This window comes from Protopterus annectens, chromosome 3.part1 (assembly GCF_019279795.1).
Source record: "Protopterus annectens isolate FY-2018-M chromosome 3.part1, PAN1.0, whole genome shotgun sequence".
NCBI lineage: Eukaryota > Metazoa > Chordata > Ceratodontiformes > Protopteridae > Protopterus > Protopterus annectens.
Genome location: NC_056732.1, coordinates 687053005 through 687070420, shown reverse-complemented (window position 1 = coordinate 687070420; position 17416 = coordinate 687053005). Strand labels below are relative to the sequence as shown.

Here is a 17416-nt window from a genome sequence, read left to right as displayed (position 1 = left end):
AGACTTGATATTAATCATATAAGCCTGGAGCTCTACTGTATTTTGACTACAATATTTTTATGGCAAACTGGTCGGGCACACTAAAAGTTCTCCTGAATTCTTTATTACACACAGATCAGACTGGATTTGCTACAAAGAGGGACACAGTAGTAAATAATCTAGCATATTCAGATATATATATTCTATAATGCTCAGCACACTGTTTACTCAGCTTCCAAACAGTTGCAAGTTATTGGTGCAGAAAGTACATTTGATTCTGTTTAAGGGAGATACTGTGTGCCACTCTAAATTAATTTTCTCATTCCTTTATTTTTCACTATAAGATTTGCTGATATGCGAATAAAAACCTGCATGGTTGCTAAAATCACAAACTCTTTATGTAAGCACATTTATATATTGAAATTACTTGGCATCACTGCTATATTATATTTTAGTTTGTGTGTGCTTTGTAGCCTCCCACCTTCCTACCTTCCTTCCTGTGGCCACAAAACCCCATTTCCCATTGAGTCATGTTTTACTCCCACTTCTTGGCAATACAAGACATTAAAAGTGAGAGGTGTGAGTCAGAGATCATGGGCTGTCATACTGCAGTAATCAATTGATTTTTAGCTTCTCCTCCTGTGTATGCACTAGGCAGGAAAAAGCATTAAATGTACACTGATTATACATTAAAATTCAAAGAGAGTATTGTAAAATACACCCTGCCCAAATACATCATGAGCCATAAGGAAACAACAATGGAATTTGAATTCTTATAAAAGCAGTGGGTATGCAGCAATAAACAAGATACTATGCAGTACTGTATACAAATGCTACTTATATTATTATACAGAAATATACTACAATACAGTATCATACACAGATGTATAGTAAAAGAATTTGCGTGTAGAATTATATATAAATACACAGATTCTGAGTGGGGTTCATAGACATTGTGCTACCTGGTATAGGGCTGTACACATGATCTTAACCCTCTGTGTAACCAAAGTATTCCCTGCATGGTACACATAAGAATGAACCCCCTTCCCAGGACTGTACAAGATTCCAAAATGCCACATCAACTGCATATGGGCTGGTCCCAACTACATTAAGTTACAGGACCAGAATCATGAACCTACAGCTGGTGTAGTGCACCTCACTGCACTATTCCTCCCTTCAGTGCTGATGTATTACCCAGCTTACAGAGCTGAGCAACATCAGTGCGGAATCAAATCCCTCTTTTGGAGAGCAGGAAAAAAACTCTATGAAATTTCTCTGTGATGCAGCCATGCTAGCAAAACCACACCTGTTCTCCCCCCGTGACACAGCTGAGCTCCCAACACTGGGAGCTCTCACCCCACTAGGTTCTCTATTACCATATTATAGTAATGATCCAAGCACTTTTGCCATGCCTAATGAATAGTTAAGTTTTATAGAGTGTTGTATTGCATGACAGTAGAGCAAACTACAGACAGGGAATAACTACTTAATAAGGTATGGCAAAAGACTCATACTTTACTAAGTAATTGTTTCCTGATTTGTTATGTAGTGCTAACATACTAAACAATAATTTAGTAGTAATGTAGTTCTTATATATATATAACACATGGTCGACAGCTGTGTACTGTGTGTTTCTGTGTGCCATTTATAGACTGGGGCTTTCTTCAGTATACGACCTCTCATTATCATGATACATGTTTATACACTGCAGTGATGAGCAGCACACACACCACACTGCACAGCCTACATTTATTCAGCTGCACACTATGTGAATCATCCTGATAGACATATAGAACAGCAAAACACAAAAAGGTAGAGCCAAGTTGCAGTTGAGAAATAAATTAACCATGATCACTGAAGCAAGTTGCATTTTAAATTAGTAAAAATCGTTAGATATACTTATATATTGAGGCACTGCTTTCAAACAGGATGCTGTTATTTTTGAGAAGGTCATCTCTAATATCTAGATATGTATTGGTCTTTTTAGGAATTTTCTTTCTTGTTTGTATAGAGTGAATAAGGTTTTTCAATAAAAACGTGTTTTTCTGGGATGAATAGTAGATATCCTTGAGCAGTTTAAAAGAGAAATAGTTCAGTTATTAATGTAGTCCTTGCTGTCACTGGCTGCCATTTAGCTTTGCTGTGGCTAAGATAGTGTTCATCTCTGAAAAAGAAAGGTAGATAAAGCAAAATATTTCATAGTCAGATGTCTGAGGAGGGTTATAATATGAGTGAAGTTTAATACTATAATTGTAGTGAATATTCTAATCTAAGGATAAGAACATTAATTGCAATGTCTCTCATGGCCTTGATTACGAGTTAGTGTGAGACTTTATAGGCAAATTTGAGTTTATGTAATACTTTACCAGTATGTGTTCTTTGTGAATATGAAACAAAAGTTTAATTTCTTAATGGATTCCTAACTGAGACTGTTTGTGCAGTTAAAAGTCTTTGAGGGGACCATGGTATAATAAATGTTACCTTACAGTTGCTAATAGCTTGTTATTAGCTAACCAGCTCCAATGCGACTAAAACACTTCTGAAGTTTATTTTCGAACAATATGGCAGATTTATGGAATTGTGGAACCACTATGTCATTAGCATATAGAATGCAATTGATTTCTGGAAGTGCCTATGGCAGGATATTGATGAATAATGATGACAGCAAAGGACGCAGTAGTGACCCTTGTAGTACTCCTCTAGAAAAGTCTCTGATCTCAGTTATAATATTATTATATAACAGTGGATGATACTGGAAGGTTCCAGTAGCTGGTGAACCTTAGCAGAACATTTTTCGGGAAAATTTGATAATTCATAGTTTTGTACGAGAATACTGTAATTGACATTCTCAAAACCATGTTTTAAACTGAGAACTACAGCACCCATAAGAGTTATTTGTTCCATGTTTACCAATCTTTGGTTAGTTAATATATAACTGGCTAGCACAGTAATATATTCTGAGCTGGAAATCATTTTTTGTCTGAGCCAATATCCGATTTGATTATGTATTCAAGTATTTGTTCATAAATATTTTTTATAGGATATTTCCTAAAGGGCAGCTAATGGCAGTTGGGCAATACTCATTTACTGAAGACATACATACGGGACTTTGGAATGTGTTTAATTAGTGTATTTAGAACCTTAAGGCAGAGTACCAATTGGGAGTCTTAGGTTACTTACATGCCCTAGAAGTTTAAATAATAATGTTTTCCCTATTTGTAAGAACTTTGAATGTAACAAATGGAAGGAGGGGCTGTAGTTATATTCATTGCTTTCTAAGTGTGTTAGAATCATATTGTGGTTGATTGATTTTAAGCAGAAGGTTGAGTTTTGGTATTGTATGTAGTGGAGAATTTGGTATAGGAGCTGGAACATTGTTACAAAGAAGATCTGTTGAGCTGGAGGGATGCATGACTGTGTTTTTTAACATTGAATATACTGAAGTTAATTGTCCTCTACTGTTTTTGGAAAAATGTTAGTATAGCTGAGTGGTTTTATATCTTTTGAGAATGCTTTGGGGTTACCTATATGAAACTTTTGAAGGATTCTGTAGTTTAGTGTGTGTGTGTGTGTGTGTGTGTGTGTGTGTGTGTGTGTGTGTGTGTGTGTGTGTGTGTGTGTGTGTGTATGTGTATGTGTATGTGTATGTGTGTGTGTTTGATGGTCACATAGAATGCATTTAGATGAAAATATTATGTAGCTTTCGTTATGTTTGCAGGTCCTGTTTGGCTTCAACAATGCTTTGTCTCATAATTATGTTTTTTTCCCAAGTCTAATGTCATCCATGTAGTCTTGTTGCCTATAATTTTTTTTTGTTTATTTGTTTTAGAAGGATACGTCTGTCTTGAATGGAAGCTAGGCTGCTGGATCATGAAGAGGACAGACAGAACTGCTTTTTTAATGAAGTCCAGTCTGTGGGTTCCTCTTCACTTATAATTATTGTCACAAAATCAGGACATTGATCTTGTGTAGTTTAGAGATGGGGTAGTTTAAATGAACTCTGTGTCTAAGTGGGGGGTATTGGGCAGTGGTCACTTATTAAGTTGGTTAGAACATACAAAGATTTTATTTTATGTAGTATATTAATTGTTATGGTGACCAGGAATGAACTTTCCCAGAACTGGGATGTGGCATGCCTGGTTCTGTGTTTTCTTAAAACTGAGTACTTGAATTTTACATTGGCTGAGCCAGTCTACATTCACTGACTATGTACTGATGATGTATTAATCTGTGTTACAGTCAACCAGTTTAGTTAAGGAGTCCCAAATAAGGATTTAGACTACTGCACTTATATGTTAGCATGGCCTCCTTCTGTAATGTGCAGAAATAACAAAATGGCATACGTGTGACTGACTGTTCTACTTATTAGCACTGGGGAGAAGCCTGCATTTTTGTAAACAAGGATAAATTTATCATCCTAACTATAACAGGTCTGCTGTCAAAGAGCATTATAGTTTTTGTTTATGAAAGGTGAAATGCAATATTTGTTCTTTAACCAGATGTCTATTTTATTAAGTATTTTGAGACTTATCTGAGTAAACCAAGATCATAGGAAAAAACTTCTGTTTCAGAGCTTCCCTGATTACTAGAGATAGTTGAAAAGTACTTTGTATTATTAGTATGTGAAAAGGAATTTAATGGCAGTCCTGGGTTAAGTAGTTGGATATCTCCTGACTGAAGTGTTTTTATTACAACTAATATGACAATTAACTTTGATTTATTTTGAAGTATCCTTGCTGAGGAAGCTTTACACAGATGCTTACTAATCATGCATGTGGCATTTTTAGTAGGCGGATAGGCACTACAACTGCTAATTTCCTGCTATGGTAGAATGCCAGTGTGTAAGGTGACATTATTTTTGATGGCAGTGGGTTTACTAATATTGGAAGTTTTTTTGTTTTGTACCATTGATAAACATTCTGAGTAGTATTGGCATCGGGTGCAGTAAAGGAGACCATGGAGGCGCCACTGCAGTCATAGGCAAATCTGTCTACAGTCCAATGCCTAGAAAAAAATAATTAACAAATTTAGCAGCACAAAGCTGCTTGATTGTTTCAATTGTGTGAGTTTGATCCACCACTGGGGGTACCACTTTTTGGGAATAACTTTCTTTATGATTTACCTTAAGGCAACAATTCAGAGCAAAACCTGCATGGGTAGTAAAAATAACAGTAAACAAACAGCAGCATAACTGGCCATGTAAGTTATCTAACATGCTGTAAGCCTGTTGCTTGCTATTAAATGCCCTTTCCTCACTTCTCTGCACTGATCATTAGGATATCCAGCCCACTAGCTCTGCCTGTCACAATTAATTTAAAATGTAATCTAATGTTTTACCAGCTAATACCTCTCAGGACACCTCATTTCACTAAAGAAGAATATGTAAACTGATCAACTGTCCACCGCAGTACTAATCAGTCACTTAATATTAAAGAAAAATTGCATCAAAATAGCAAATAATGTAACATGCAAGGCCAGGGGTGTAGTATTCTGTGGCAGAACAATGCAGTTAATGTGACAGGGACAATGAGCAGTAACCAGTTTGCCAAAGGTGAATTTAACAAAGAGAAGCACAGACTGATAAAACCACATGCAAAGAGTTGCATCTCAAGCCAAATAACAGCCGGTAGTACTCCCCCCCAAGTAGGGGCTCAAAAACACTCCCTCTTGTTCTCTTAAATGTAGCCATATTATGCTGTTTACCCATAGTTACCCTCATTACTGGTCAGAGTTAGATCTGAAATCTGTTCAGCAACATTTACCAAGAGTGCCAAACATAATTTGCCCACAGATCCTAAAGTCTTTAAAGATTTTTCAAAGGCAAATGTTCTCTACATCTAGCTGATGACCTGATTTAATTCAAGAATCCAACTCCCCTTGAGGACCCAGTTGCAAACATCAGTTTCTAGTCACACCTTAATGCATGCACTGGTCCTTTTCCAACACAAACATAATCCTAAGTTTAGGAATAAATTCCTTTGGTGAAACCTTAGTATAAACAAACTATGTAACAAAAAGGAAAACAGTTTGTGCCTTCAGAAATAAGCCAAATACCTCACACTCTAGAAGTGAACATCAGCACAAAACCAAAACTTCCAATGAGAAACATGAAATGAAAACTGACATCTCTGCAAATGACAACTATAAACCCTTTTTCAAGTAATTTACAAATGTTAAGCACAAACCCAGCACTTACTGAAGTGATACATGAGAATAATACCTCCTCAGCCAACAAGGACACGGCAGACCTGCTACCAGATAAATTTAGGTCAAACTAACCCTCCTATCCTTTGAAACTCTCCCCTTATATTGTTGTGTCTACAACCACCCCACAGATTACCTTGGATGAGATCCTAATATCCAGTGTCATTCTGAAGCTTCAGAAGGACTTTCAAAAGATCATTGGGATGACTCCCTTCTGGCCTAGACAATAGTGGTTCTCCTGTCTTTTGGAAATGGCCAAGGGTAATTACCACAAGCTTCTCACAGACTAGAACTACAGTACTCACACAATGGGTGTTTGATACATCCCAACCACATACCACTACAGCTGATTACCTGGATGATAGATTCTTAATACCTTTTAGGCACTTTTTTTTCCCTAAAGACATGCAATAAGTATTAAAGGAAACAAGAAAACCTGCAGTTAGAAAATAATGTATAAGTAAACAGAAAGGGTTTTATAGCTGGTGTCAAGAAAGGAACCAGCATGCACTCAGGACTAGTATTTCTATGGTTTTACATTATTTTTGTAAGTTACTGTCCTCTGACCTTGAATGTCGAGCTGGCACCTTGGCATTCGTGAAAATCTACTGCCAATCATTAGCAGACCGGAGTTCCGCTGTGGCGACCCCTAACCGGGAAAAGCCGAAAGACAAACAACAACTGTCCTCTGACCTGTCTTACTCTTCTTTCAGGGTTCATTTGTCAGCCATTTCAGCATGTCTGCCCACGGATCCTCCTCTTTTAATGCAATCTCATGTGAGCATGTTTTTGAAAGGCTTATTGCATAACAAGTGACCTAGAAAACAGATGGCTCCTCTTTGAGATCTTAAATTTGTATTAGGAAAAACTAAACATTGCTCCATTTTAAACCAACTTATCAGGCTAAGTTGATGTTTTTAACTCAGAAAACAGTGATACTCATTGCTTTAACGTTTTTATAAGAAGAGTATAAGTTGCAAACTGTTACGGTGAATCAGCCTTATCTCATTTTCCACAATGATAGGCTTTTCTTAAGAGACAATCCTTGGTTTATGTTTAAAATGGTATCCAAGTTTACTTTGAGCCAAGCTATCCATCTCCCTCTCTTCTTTCTAGAATCTAAGGGAGAAAAGATACTCCATACTTTGAATTTGCACAGACAATTCAGCTACTATCTTGACAAAACAAAATCTTTAAGAAACTCTGATCAGTTATTCATTTCTTGTGAAGGTAAGAAAAAAAGGACAGGTTTTGCTAGGACCTTTTCCCATGGGCCCCTGGACCCTCATCTTTCCTCTTCCCAGCCAGTTTAAACTATGGTAATCTAGCTATAGAGCTAATTTACTGCAGCAGTGATCCACAAAGCCTGCCGATCACCTTAATAATGTGTGTTAACCATAACCCTACGTCTTCCCCTGCCCCTAACCCTACACATTAGGTTATGAAAACTCTTTCCCTAACAGCAGCTCTACTCAGCCAGTGTTTGATCTGGGTTTTGCAGCTGGCATTTACTAATAGCTTGAGGGAAGTTGTCAATGTTTTGTGATTCATTCACTTTTTTTTGTCACACATTTGTGTTAGCAATCATTTTTGTCACTTATTTGTGTGTTGGTCATTCGTGTCGACCAGTGATTATATAAGTGTGTGTGTGTGTGTGAAATGGAATAGTATTTCTTTAACAGAGGGTTAAAATTATTTATTTATTTATTTATTTCACATTTGTTAACCAGGTTAGTCCAACTGAGTTTGCAAACAAACCCATTATTAGTGGAGACCCAAAGAGAAAAGCTTCAGCAAACATAAGTAAAGATAAAGTGACAATATACAAATATTAAATAATCACAATACAACATAATTGTAAAAAAGAAAAGATTATTAATTATTTGCATTGCATTGATAGTAAGCAACCCATTTTCAGTGGAGACCCAAGGGGAAAGAGCCCCAACAAACATAAGCAAAGATAAACATACAGGACAAAAACTATTAAAAATAACAAAGCAAATACAAAATTAATTATAAAGTGAAAAACAAAAGAAAAAAACTATGAACATTAAGGGTTGCACTGATAGTAGTGGACTGAAATTTACTACATATGAGAGTAAAAAAAAGAAGATAATCGTTGTTTAAAAGAAGGACAACGTACAGACATTGATAGGTAGTGGGGGGAAAAGATAAATAGTGTGGAGAATAGGAGGGGGAGAGAAAGGAGGGGGCTAAAGTAGGGCTATAGTAGTAGAGCTGAGGGTTTAGGAGATTAGTATAAGCAGAAGTTACTAACAGAGAAAGAAAGTTAGGAGATGCAACAGGTTATACAGTAGGACAGACTAAGACTACATGTGGTCAAGGCAATGACATAATTTCAAGTTTAGTATGTGGGATTTATGCTCCTTTTTAAGGAAAGGAAAGGTTAGATTTAATATGGAGATGGTGTTTCTTCCAATTTAGTAAGACAGAGTGTTTGTAAAGTAGTTTGCTGATATTCCTTTTGGGTTTATAAACTGAGAGGAGATGCTGATCAGCACTCCGGAGAGGCTGGGGTGGGGTGGGGAGTAGAGAGTAACATGGGAGGCGAGAACAGGGCAGGTAGAGGCGTTGTTGAGTATGGAAAAGGTAGTGTGGAGTTGTGATTGTACGAGAAGGTGTGGAAATTCCAGCCACTGAAGTTTGTTTAGTTAGAAGCAGTGATGCGACGAGAGTGGTTGGTTTTGAATAAATCTGGCAATTTTGTTGTATGTTTGTTCCAGTTTCTGCATTGAGGTAGTTTGGATATTGGTAAGGATGGGGGAAGCGTATAGAAGGCTAGGTAAGAGAAATGCCTGCGTAAGGGTGTGTTTAGTGGCAGTAGTGAGGAATTTTTTGTTCCTATAAAGTAGTCCAAGATTTAGTTTTTTTTTTTTTTGATGGGCTGTTGTATGCGCAAGACAAATATTAGTCAGTCATCAATTATTACTCCAAGGAGTTTGGTGTGTGAGGCAGGGGAGATAGTGGTGCCATCTATGGAGGAAATAGAAAAGTTGGATTTAAGGTGAGAGAGTGTCTGAGGTAGGAACAGAAGGAGTTGAGTTTTCTTTGGGTTAAGGATTAGTTGATTATTTATGAGCCATTTTTCAAAAGAGATAAAGGAATTCTGTGTTAATGTGTGTAGTTCAGAGATAGTATTGGAGATAGGTAAGAGAGTAGAGTTGTCTGCATATTATATTACAGATGAGAGACTGCAGGATGAGTGTAGGTTGTTGGTAAAAATGTTGAAAAGGAGCGGTCCAAGTATGGAGCCTTGGAATACTCCTGTCTGAACAGCAAGGAAGGGTGAGAAAGCCTGCTGCCATCTAATAGCTTGTTTTCTGCCAGTAAGGTAGGACTGGAACCAGCCAAGAGTAGAAGGAGAAAGGTTTAGGTCTGAGAGTTTTTTAAGAAGGATGGGATGAGACACAGCGTCAAAGGCCTTAGAGAGATCAAGAAATAGACAGGCGATGAGGAGGTTGTTGCCCCTAGCTTCTGCAACCTTTTGAGTAAAGGATAGTAAGGCAGTTGAGGTACTGTGTTTAGGGCGGAAACCATGTTGTGAGGGAGTGAGGAGATTTTCGTGAATGAGATAGGACAGTTTTTGAGTATGTATACATTTTTCAAGGATCTTAGAGAGCAGTGAGAGAATATTGATTGGTCTGTAGTTAGAGGGTTCAACAGAGTTGCCACCTTTGTGCAGAGGAGTGGTATAGAAGGATTTCCATATTTCCCATACGGTAGATTCCTGAATGGAGTGGTTGATTAAGATAGATACAGGATATGCAATAGAGTCAGCAGCAATTTTTATAAATTGAGGAGGGAGTTTATCAGTGGATGGAGAGCATGATTTTAGTTTAAGAAGCAGGGATTTGATATATTTAGTAGAAATGGGTTGCAAGGTAAAAGGCAGAGGAGCAGAGAGGTTTACGGGGAGGTGAGGGTGACACACAAGAGTTGGGATGAGGAGAGTTACAAGAGGGTAGGAGTTTAGAGATGCTGTCTATGAAGTGTTTGTTGCGTAAGTCTGCAGTTTCAGAGGGAGAGCGATGGGGAAAGGGTTAGGGATTTTAGAAGAACCAGTGTGGAGCAGGGAGTTGATAGTGCTCCAGAATGTTTTGGGGTCATTTGGGTGAGAGCTTTGAAATTTAGTGAAATATTGGCATTTATCCAAAATATTAAGTTTTTTTGCACAATTTATGAGTTGCTTTTAACCTTGGAGAAAGGTGGGAGTTTTAGTGGTTTGCCATTTTTTCCATAGAGCATCTCTTTCATGCATCAAAGCATGAGTAGCTTTGGAGAGCCAGGGTGTGAAATTAGATTTGATGCTGATTTTGTGAGTTGGGGCAAGAGAGTTTAGGACATCAAGGAAAATGTGTTTGAATTTAGTTACAGCATCATTGAACGGGAGATGTTTTAGCAAAGACCAGTTGATGAGAGTCTATAGTTAAAGGTTTCAGTGGAAAAGTTAGTCAGTTTCCTACAATCTCTGTAGAGATGGGGCTTAGAGAGATGAGGAGAGTACCTTAGGATAGAGATGGGAGAATGATCACTAATAGAGTCAGGGAAGGTAGAAGGGTTACAATAGTTGTTTGGAGATTTGCTCAAGATCCAGTCAATTGTGGAACCAGTAGCATTTTTACTATAGTGGGTAGGGGTAGTGATCAGTTGTGAGAATCCATATAGGTTTATGAAATGTTGGGGTGAGTCCCCAGTAAGGGAGTTCCAGTCTATATTAACATCTCCAAGAATGATGGTTTCATAGGGGATGGAGATGTTTATCCAGGAGACTATATGTTCAAGGATAGGGATGTTTTTATCTGGGGGGGATAATAATAGAGGCAATAGCAAACTTTCTGTAGTTATTGATGTGGCTATCTATGAGCAGTAGTTCAGCAGGGGAGAAACTAGGCAGGGTAATGTCTATAGGTGTTAGCATCAGTGAAACAGAGTGCAAGATAGCCACCCATCCTCCTTTTTTGGGTGTCCTATCAGATCTATAGATATTGTACTGAGGTGGGTGAAATTCAGAGGAATTGATATGAGGTTTTAGCCTCTAAAATTTAATGTATAATGAGTCACGTGAGTCTTCAGTATTTCAGAAAACAGCTCATATTTTATACTCTCATTCATTAATCTTGGCAGTATATGGTCTTAACACCAATATACACATATTTATCATGGTATCAACATTAAATTCATTTTCATACCAGATACTTCTTTTTTTTGTACCTGACTTGCATTTTTCTCTGTCTCAATGAAATCGCCTTTTTCCATGCTTCTAATTTCTGAGTTATGTGGTTCTAGGGATACACATGCCTTCTACTGAAGCTTCTACTGTCCCAGATCAATGGGCAATATGGGCAATAGCAGACTAACAATAAGGATAGCACTTTTGTTAAACATCTGGTGTTAGTCTCATATTCTGCATTTCATATATTTCTAACCAAATAACTAATCTCTCATATATTAAAGTCTTGAATGTTGTTTTGCAATATTTATTTCATTTTTGGAGTCCATAGAGCCACTCTTCTATTTTGGTTTTATTCTTTAAATTTTGGCTTGGAATGATTGTACTACGATCATGACTATCTGAAGCTACAGGAGCACCTCTGTAAAAACAGGAAGCTATGCATTCTGTGTTTTGAACTGTGTCCCTCTAAGTGGACTTGCATAAAAGCTTGAAAATATGTAGTGTATAATGTTCTTTCATGGCATAGGTAAATAAGTTATCTAGGTATTTCATATTTTACCTTTAGAGATGAGAAGAGAGGCATGATTTGTCTTAAAAGTACATTTCAACCTTACTAATTAAAGGCATTTATCTTTCAATAGAAATCAAGAGGTTTAGGACTCAGTAGATGCTTATGTGACTGATATTAAACACAGAGGGCAAGACTTTGAGTTTGGCAACCTGGCTAATTCAATAATCAGAGAAATAATTGTGTGGAATCATAAATAATCAGGTAGAGGGAAGGTTTTTAACAGAAACAGATGTAATACTGGAAAAGATATTGCTATATACAGGGTAAGCAAACATTTTAATGTCATGTTCAAAAACATAACTGAGAAATTAGAATCATAGAAAATGGGTGGTTCATTGAGACAAAAGGTAAAACAGAGTCTACAATGTTTTAAAATGATTAAAAATAAAAATAAAAATAAAATTGTTGGTGACTATGTGGTAGGTAAGATAGCATCTAGTAACAAACAAGCAGAGAGAAACCACCCACAGGGGGCATTGCTCTCATATACCGTAATACATTTTGATATTGTCCCATATAATAAACCCACTCCCACATTTTCTACAGCTGAAATACTAATATCCTACTTGCAAATGAACAGCATTAAAAGCATCTGCATTATAGTTAGATATATCCTCCCAGGTAACAATATCCCAATACTTGAAGAAATACTAGCCTGATCATCCACAAATATACAGAATGAAACAATCATACTTGGTGATGTGAATATTAACTGGTTAGATATCATACATCATCACCCAAAAACAGTATCAACCCATTTAAGTACAGCCAACTCATTACTACCATATCCAGACCCAACAAAAACAGCTTAATATTAGACTGGGTCCTTGTCTCTGACCCTAGTAAAATCTCCTCCACTGGCACTCTACCTAACAGCATTAGTGATCACCTACCGGCATACATAATTCGCAAACCAACTCCAGTGCCTAATGTACACTACTATAAGCATACCAGAGACCGATCTCACTTCTGCCCAACTACCTTTAATGATACTCTACGAAATATCAACTGGCATCCACTTAAAGTCCTACCACTGAATGATGATGTTGAATTCTTTAACTCAACATTCCTCCATGTACTTGACAATCTCACTCCTCTCCGACATAGGAGAGTGAAAGTCAGCCAGGTGAGATGGCTTACCAAATCCACCAAACAACTTATGAAATTTAGGAAAAGGCCTAGAAATGATAGCATACAAGTAAAATCCCTGCAGACTTCGCTCAGTACAAACAACAGCGTAATCAGGTAAAGTGACTTGTCACCAAAAACAAACAAGACTACTACATTACTTTGCAAAACGACCATATGCAAAATCCTAAAAAGTTCTGGAGGTCCATAAACTCACTATTATACCCAGGCAAAAGTGATAATCCCTCCCCTCATCCAGACATGGCCCCAGCTGAAACTGCCTCACTTTTTAACTATTCTTTAAAAACAATATAGTCAACCTCACTGCCAACTTCCCATTAATCAACCACTGCCCCCAGACCCATCTGCTACAACATGACCAAACTTCTCTCTCATACACATACCTACCTCCACAATAAAAAACTCCTGTTTAAACTTAAACCTGGATCAAATGCTCCAGGTAACTTACCACCAGAATGCCTCCAAAAATCAGCACACACTATAGCCTATCCTATTTGTATACTACTAAACAGATCCATTCAAGAGTTCTTCATTCCCACCATCTGGAAAAATCTAGCAAAACTAAACTTTCCACTATGTTTTACCTTAAACCTCTTGTATCAGAGGCAACATGGGATATATGTAAATTACCCTTTAAGGATATTAGGTGTTTCAGCTAAATGGCAAGTATGAATGTCCAAGACTTTTTCTTTTACTTTTAAGTCTATTTATGGACAATTTCAGGCCAGTAAAGCCAACATCCTCTAGCTGTGTCAATAAAGCCAAACCCTTCTAGCTGTGCCAATAAAGCCAAACCCCTCTAGCTGTGTCAATAAAGTCTTTAATTTCCTTAAAGTGTAATTTGCATATATCCCATGTTGGCTCTCTTTTTACTAATTTTTTAACCAAATGGTTTTCCTGTGTGGCCTTTTTACTCACCATCTGGAAAAAGGCATTTATCCTCCCTCTCCATAAAAGTGGAAACAATAATGATATATCTAACTTCCGGCCAATTGCTGTCCTCTCTCCCATCTCCAAAACTTTGGAAAAATGTATCCATAACCAAATACTTAACTACCTACTACACCACAGCCTCCTCTTCTCAACCCAACATGGGTTTAGGCCTAGTCATAGCACCACCACTGCTCTTTTATCTTCTTGGATACAGTCAGTCATGCTCAAGACTCAGGATACCTGGTCTCTTCACTATTGATTGACCTTTCCAAGGCATTTAATACTGTCTCCTACCCACTTCTTCTGACGAAACTCTCCAATTTAGACATATCTACCCCTACCCTAGGCTGGTTTTCCAACAACATTACAGATCGACAACAAGCAACCAGATGGCACCAATCCCTATCTCCTTTCCTCACATTCAATACTGAAATCCCACAAGGGTCCATACTAGGTCCACTGCTGTTCATCATTTTCATTAATGCATGCTAATGTCATCCAATATGCAGATGACGCTACCATCATTTGCATGACCAAGTCTACTTCAGAACTACTTACACTCACCTAAAATGCCTTCACCTCCACTGAATCCTGGATGTATACTAACTATTTAGCCCTAAATGCTAATAAAACCAAACTCATGTTATTCACCCCCCCCCCAAAAAAAAAACAACACTGCTAACCAAAAATGAATTTGCCATCAACTCATTCAACAACACTTGCCTTGAAGTAGTCCCAAATAACAAACTTCTAGGGGTCATCATAGACAAACACCTAACTTTTGACCAGTATATTAACACAAACATCCAAAAAAAACCATCAGAAACTAGGCATCCTGTGCAGGCACAAACACTTCCCCACCTGTGCAGCAAAACTATCCCTTGCCTCTTCCTAACATCCTTGCTCTATGGTTCATCTCTCCTTACTAATAGACAATCCTCTCTTAAATTGAAACTGGACTCATACTACGATAAAATCACAAAATTTGTAACAAGCGCCAAACACTCCTCCCACCACTGCATATCACTCCAACTTCTAAACTGGCTAGAACTTCCCCAACATCTAACATACCTGCAACTAACCACAGCTCATAAGCTAATCTATAAACCTTCTAGCTGTCCTGCCATCTCCGCTCTGTTTACCATGTATTACCCAAATAGACCTCTGTGATCAGGCAATCAGATGCTCCTTAATGTAACAAAACCTAACCTTTCCGCCGGTCAAATGCATTACCTATATGCTGTAACAAAACTAAGGAATGCTCTCCTTCCTTCAATTAGGTGTACTAGTAACCCTGAATACTTTAAGACTTCACTGAAACAGCACATGTTCTCCCATTGGCTATGTACATGTACCAGCACTGACTATAAAAAAGTCTAATATTCCTAGCATTCCTACTTTTTCTCCCCATCTCACTTATGGCTCAGACTCCTCATACATACATTCAGTGCTTCCAACTTACTAAGTCCAACTTGTGTCAACCAGCCACACATAATCTACTCTGTCAGTTACCTACTATATCTTCAATTCAATCTTGATGTCTATCAGGTAAAACAAAGAAGTGCAACGCCCTCAAATAAAGCTAGAATATGGAAGAACTAAGCTAATACTGCAGTGAATTTTTCACTGCACTTTTAAAGTACTTTAATGAGTTAATTGATTGTTTTAACTAATTGGCTGCATGCTGTTTAAAAAGGTTCACAGTGACCTTGAGTTTTAAACACTGATGAAGAGTTTTTACTTGAAAGCTTTGTTATTTTATTAAACTTCTTTATTTGAAGGCGTTGGACTTCTTTGTTTTACATTTTGGACTGTATTTCTGGTGCTTTGAAGTCCTTTAACTGCTTTGGTGATTTGTTTAGTCCTTGGATTGATGCCTATAGAACAATAGCTCTAAGCCTGCACCTTACTTTCAGTATCTTTAATCTGCTGGTCTCCATCTTTTCCCTGTCTGCTGCAAATCTGCAGTATTGTTTACACATTCGCTATTATCCCATGTCATCAGTTATAGTTTTGTTTGGCTTGCATACTTAAAATCTAACATTTGTATAACTACTGCTATCTTTTTTATTGTATCGCCTATTCTGTAATGTAGTGTTCTGTACCAACGCTGATTGATTTCTGTGTTTTGATTCTGTAGCTTTATCATATTGGAGCTTTTCTCCCCGGGCTTCTGTTGAAAACGGGCCCACCCTGGCCCAGTCGACCTCCCGGTAAACAAATGCAAGCAAATAAATAAATAACCTCTAATGAGCATCACTGAAATCATATCATAGATAATTTGAGGGGAGCCATGCATGCAATAAAGCATTTAGGAGGTGTCTCTGTCCATTAGTAGTACAGGAGCAGTTCTGGTGAAAATTTTCTGTTTGCCATCCATAGATCCAAGTTGCACTTGAATATGGAGAGGGATGAGCTTTGTTTTGTGTGGATTTTTGGATTCTGTTCGAGAGCAGCTGTATCCTCTCTGAGATATATCTGTCCCTCCAAACTGTTCTGTTGATGTTGCACAAGAGGTTTAGATTCCTAGACTATTTCTGATGTCATTTGATTTGCTGATATCAGTAAATTCATCAGTACTGGGTCAGGGGATGCCTTGTATGGCAGATACAGGTCACATTTTAGCAGTATGTAGGATACCAAGTATAGTGAAAGGCTTTGACTCGATCCATGTAGGACATGTTGTTTAGGCCTTGTATCCTTTTAGTAAGTTATAAAAAGTATTTATGCTCTGTAGCGGTAGCAGTCAGTTTGCCAGAGTTTGTAAAAAACTGGACTAAAGTACTGCAACAAAATATTGGTGTTTTACAGGTAAAGTTATAATATAATACAAAGCTGAAATATTTGTTGGTATTACTGACCTGTATCTAGCTAACACAGTGCATACTTCACACAGTAGTAATGAATAAATTAACCTTCAAAATGAGAGTGTACATTCAATTCCACTTGGTCACAATAGCTAAGATAACTGCTGCTCAGTAAGACTGCGGACTAAACGCATATTAGCCATTTTTATGCTGGATAGTTGTGCAGGCTGCAACATATTGTCAGCTTCTTAAGGCATTAAACATAATACAGTATACAAGTCAGCATACATGCCTTTGTTTTATCCAGGGGGTAAACCCAAACCTTTGAATTAACTTTGATTAGACTGTGAATACAAAAAAAAAAATCAAGCATTTATTCCAGATAGCTTCTTTAAAGCTCAATTAAAGCAACCAAATAAGTTGGGCAAAGATGCTTGTGAAATACTTGGCATAATATAAAGAACATTCATACTTCAAATGTAGAATTATTTACTTAGAACTTCCGAATGTAAAAAAGAAACATCAGTGCAGCACAAAAGTGGAACAGAGTCAGACCACTTGCCCATTCACCATGAGCAG

The 17416-nt window shown here is 37.5% G+C and overlaps 1 protein-coding gene across 7 annotated transcripts in view; it reads right to left on the bottom strand.

Moving 5' to 3' along the window:
- Positions 1–17416, bottom strand: part of OC90 (otoconin 90) — a 1698850-nt gene that overhangs the window by 61767 nt on the left and 1619667 nt on the right. The window lies entirely within an intron of this gene.